This window comes from Oryzias latipes, chromosome 22, assembly GCF_002234675.1.
Source record: "Oryzias latipes chromosome 22, ASM223467v1".
Lineage (NCBI taxonomy): Eukaryota > Metazoa > Chordata > Actinopteri > Beloniformes > Adrianichthyidae > Oryzias > Oryzias latipes.
This window is the reverse complement of record NC_019880.2, coordinates 1,934,324-1,940,548: the sequence shown is the minus strand read 5'-3', so window position 1 is coordinate 1,940,548 and position 6,225 is coordinate 1,934,324.

Below are 6,225 nucleotides of genomic sequence, written 5' to 3'. Positions count from 1 at the left end.
ACACCAATATACACAAAACTGCACTCATCTACACCAAACTACACCAATCTGTACCTATCTACACCAAACTGCACCCATCTACACCAAACTACACCCATCTACACCAAACTGCACCCATCTACACCAATCTACACCAAACTGTACCCATCTACACGGAACTACACCAATCTACACCAAACTACACCCATCTACACCAATCTACACCAAACTGTACCCATCTACACCAATCTACACCAAACTGTACCCATCTACACCAAACTACACCAATCTACACCAAACTATACCCATCTACACCAAACTACACCGGTCTACACCAATCTGTACCCATCTACACCAAACTACACCAATCTACACCAAACTGTATCCACCTACAACAAACTGTACCCAGCTACACCAAACTACACCCATCTATACAGAATTGTACCCATCTACACCAAACTGCACCCATCTACACCAGATTACACCCATCTACACCAAACTACACCAAACTGTACCCATCTACACCAAACTACACCAATCTACACCAATCTGTACCCATCTACACCAAACTACACCAATCTACACCAAACTCTACCCATCTACAACAAACTGTGCCCATCTACACCAAACTACACCCATCTACACCAAACTACACCCATCTACACAAAATTACACCCATCTATACCAAACTGTACCCATCTACAACAAACTACACCAATCTACACCAAACTGCACCCATCTACACCAAACTACACCAATCTGTACCCATCTACACCAAACTACACCAATCTACACCAAACTGTATCCACCTACAACAAACTGTACCCAGCTACACCAAACTACACCCATCTATACAAAATTGTACCCATCTACACCAAACTGCACCCATCTACACCAGATTACACCCATCTACACCAAACTACACCAAACTGTACCCATCTACACCAAACTACACCAATCTACACCAATCTGTACCCATCTACACCAAACTACACCAATCTACACCAAACTCTACCCATCTACAACAAACTGTGCCCATCTACACCAAACTACACCCATCTACACCAAACTACACCCATCTACACAAAATTACACCCATCTATACCAAACTGTACCCATCTACAACAAACTACACCAATCTACACCAAACTGCACCCATCTACACCAAACTACACCAATCTGTACCCATCTACACCAAACTGCACCCATCTACACCAAATTACACCCATCTATCCCAAACTGTACTCATCTACACCAAACTGCACCCATATACACCAATTTACACCAAACTGTACCCATCTACAACATACTGCACCCATCTACACCAATTTACACCCATCTACACCAAACTACACCCATCTACACCAAACTGCACCCATCTACACCAAACTACACCCATCTACACCAAACTGCACCCATCTACACCAAATTACACCCATCTACACCAAACTACACCAATCTACACCAAACTGTACCCATCTATACAAAACTACACCAATCTACACCAATCTGTACCCATCTACACCAAACTACACCAATCTACACCAAACTGTACCCATCTACAACAAACTGTACCCAGCTACACCAAACTACACCCATCTACACAAAATTGTACCCATCTACACCAAACTGTGCCCATCTACACCAAACTACACCCATCTACACCAAACTGTACCCATCTACACCAAATTACACCCATCTATACCAAACTGTACCCATCTACAACAAACTACACCAATCTACACCAAACTGCACCCATCTACTCCAAACTACACTAATTTGTAACCCATCTACACCAAACTGCACCCATCTACACCAAACTACACCAATCTGTACCCAGCTACACCAAACTACACCCATCTATACAAAATTGTACCCATCTACACCAAACTGCACCCATCTACACCAGATTACACCCATCTACACCAAACTACACCAAACTGTACCCATCTACACCAAACTACACCAATCTACACCAATCTGTACCCATCTACACCAAACTACACCAATCTACACCAAACTATACCCATCTACAACAAACTGTGCCCATCTACACCAAACTACACCCATCTACACCAAACTACACCCATCTACACAAAATTACACCCATCTATACCAAACTGTACCCATCTACAACAAACTACACCAATCTACACCAAACTGCACCCATCTACACCAAACTACACCAATCTGTACCCATCTACACCAAACTGCACCCATCTACACCAAATTACACCCATCTATCCCAAACTGTACTCATCTACACCAAACTGCACCCATATACACCAATTTACACCAAACTGTACCCATCTACAACATACTGCACCCATCTACACCAATTTACACCCATCTACACCAAACTACACCCATCTACACCAAACTGCACCCATCTACACCAAACTACACCCATCTACACCAAACTGCACCCATCTACACCAAATTACACCCATCTACACCAAACTACACCAATCTACACCAAACTGCACCCATCTATACAAAACTACACCAATCTACACCAATCTGTACCCATCTACACCAAACTACACCAATCTACACCAAACTGTACCCATCTACAACAAACTGTACCCAGCTACACCAAACTACACCCATCTACACAAAATTGTACCCATCTACACCAAACTGTGCCCATCTACACCAAACTACACCCATCTACACCAAACTGTACCCATCTACACCAAATTACACCCATCTATACCAAACTGTACCCATCTACAACAAACTACACCAATCTACACCAAACTGCACCCATCTACTCCAAACTACACTAATTTGTAACCCATCTACACCAAACTGCACCCATCTACACCAAACTACACCAATCTGTACCCATCTACACCAAACTGCACCCATCTACACCAAACTACACCCATCTACACCAAATTGCACCCATTTACACCAAACTACACCAATCTACACCAAACTGTACCCATCTACACCAAACTACACCATTCTACACCAAACTACACCCATCTACACCAATCTACACCAAACTGTACCCATCTACACCAATCTACACCAAACCGTACCCATTTACACCAAACTACACCAATCTACACCAAACTGTACCCATCTACACCAAACTACACCAATTTACACCAAACTGTACCCATCTACACCAAACTACACCAATCTACACCAAACTGTACCCATCTACTCCAAACTACACCAATCTACACCAAACTACACCCATCTATCCCAAACTGTACCCATCTACACCAAATTGCACCCATCTACACCAAATTACACCAAACTGTACCCATCTACACCCATCTACACCAAATTACACCCATCTACACCAAACTACACCAATCTACACCAAACTGTACCCATCTACACCAAACTACACCAAACTGTGCCCATCGACACCAAACTACACCAAACTACACCAATCTGTACCCATCTACACCAAACTACACCCATCTACACCAAACTGCACCCATCTACACCAAACTGTACCCATCTACACCAAACTTCACCCATCTACACCAAACTGCACCCATCTACATCAAACTGCACCCATCTACACCAAACTACACCCATCTACACCAATCTTCACAAAACTGTACCCGCCTACGCCAAACTGTACCCATCTACACCAAACTACACCAATCTACACCAAACTACACCCATCTACACCAAACTACACCAATCTACACCAAACTGTACCCATCTACACCAAACTGCACCAATCATTCTGGGCGGCTGTGGTATTGTATTGTGACCGTAAAGCTCCTTGGGCCTTTTGAGGAAGGTAGGCAACCGCTTTACGCCATTTACCATGTCTCAACCTGTAGATCTGCCCCCAGGCGCATTCATGCGGGGCAACCTTCACCGGGCTGGGATTACCACGCTCTGCTCATCCAAACAGGGGAAAGCGCCGTCTGCACGTGTTGTGAAAGCGTCCAGGTCCTGAAGGGCCCGTCGGCAGGACAGCCGTGAAAAACGCTCCCCACATGCAACACAAATCACACTGGAAGAAGAGTCTGGGAGCAGCTGAAGTCTTTTCCACCCCAGCAGAGTCTTCTGTCGGATCTGCTCCTCTCACCTTCTCCTCTTTCAGGCCACGATTCCCGGGTTTTACGGGAACTGCCTTCACTGCGTCTCCGTGGAGCTTGGCTGTCATTCCTCCTTTGTCTTCTTTGACCTCAGCAGGACTAGAAGACGTGAAACCGCTCACTCTGCAGGGCCTGAAATTAATATTCATCTCAAAACGGGGACAAAAAAACCAAGAAGTTTGGAGCAGACGAGTCATCACACAGGAGGACCGAATTCTAAAAGAATTTTAGAAAGTCCTGCTGAGAGGAGAAGGTCTGGAAGAAAATCCAGATCCTGGAGGAAAGCGGTGGGCCCGTAGCGCTCACCTCTGGATGAACCCCCGGTCCGGTGCCGGCGGTGGGGAGTGTCCCCCACTGAAAAGCTTTTTTAAAAAAAGCCCCACCAGTGAACTGTGTAGCTGCCATAGCGAGGCTCGCCTCTGGACCCCCTCCAGGACCCCGTGCCCCCAGTTAACAAGCCAGCCAACATGTTCCCTGTTGTCACTTCTTACCGCCTGATACGGCGTGCGGGAGGGGCCAATTAAACTCGCACTGCTCCCACAGCGGGTTAGGAGTTTAGTGGGACACAGCGACGGCCAGAGTTTCTCTAATCCAGACTGGAAGGTTCTGCTGCGGCCCGAGGGGGAGGGGGTCTCTGGAACGTCGCTGGGACCTTCAGAGACGGCTTGAGCTGAGAAGAGGAGCACGTGGCAGCAAAGGGAACAACCAGAGCATCGATGTTGTTGTTTAACAGACATCTTACTCAGAAATCTCCATGAAAATGAAAGAAAAATGCCTCAAATCTTTCAAAAACTGAACGCTCTCTGAGATCTTAGACCTTCAGAAAACTTTAGCTGAAAACATTTTTGAACAATTTAAAAGTGACTTTGATCTTTTTGAGTTAAAGACTCCCATGAGTGGGCGTGGGTCTGTTTTTGGTGGGTTTTTTTGGTGTTTTTAACCTGGTAGCCGTTTTCTGACACTAGACGATACGAATAAAAGGAAAATTAAGATTAAAAAGGCATTTCTGAGTATTTCTTTATTCAAATTGTTGTAAATAAGGAGCAGATGAAAAGAAATGCAATTTTAAAAAGATTTTATTTGTGATATACGCTGGGGCGGGGCCACAAACTCCAGTCCCATTCTGATCGTCCACCTGCAGACAAATGGATCCATAAACGTCTTTGTTTTCCTCGTCTGAGCTGGAATCTGGATCCTGTTTGACATTTTTTTTGTACCGCTAATGTTAGCTTGGGCGGGGGGCTGTAAGCTAGTCGCAGAGATATCAAGATATATGAAAACATGTTTCTTTTGGCGCACAAAATAACAATTTTTTTTATGAGTTATTTATGTGGCATATGTTCCAACCAGGAAGTAAAACGACTCGATCTCCGAGGCTCCGCCTTGTGCTCCGTGTGGGTGTCACCCATCATCCTAGAGCCGGCCTCAGCAGTCTGCGTTTCTCCCACGGAAACAAATGACATCTGAACTTTAGCAAAGATGGACGTGCGTTTAAATGAAAAAGTTTAGCTGATCACCGCTAGCCCACATGGAGAAAGTGGGTGTAAAAAAACCTGGATTTCCTCTCTAAAACATTCAGTTTGTGAGAGGTGAAGCATCCACCTGTATCCATGAACTCACTTCCTGTTTAGCCTCATGCAAACAGCTGAGATGTTTTAGATTATTGAGCTCTGACGTCTGGAAAAAAACAGACGGATTTTTGCATGACCGTGCTGCATCCACATGCCGCTAAAACTGTTCCAGCTACAAGAGAAGAACAAATGCCTCCAAACTAGAAACATCTGCAGACGTTCGGCCCAAGCTTCAGGCAGACTATGAGGTGTTTGACCAGAAAAAACTGCAAAGAGGGATTTTGATCCAACCATGACAGACAGGTTAGATGTTTTAGGAAACTGAAGGAACTGCATCTCCGTTTTCTGACGTACTTTTAAATGTTTGCCTGATTAAAAACCTGCAGAGCTAAAATCATAAACTTGTTTAGAGGAAATTTGTTTTCTTTGTTCCACCTCCTTCCACGTTTTCATGACGGGCTGTCCGGAAGGAGTGATTTTTTTTGTACACACGTTTACAAGAACAAGAAAAAACTTTTTTTTCCTGACATTTCCAATTTTTTTTAATTTCGACCTTAAAACAACATTTAATTATTAAATTTTATTTAGTGGAAATTGTA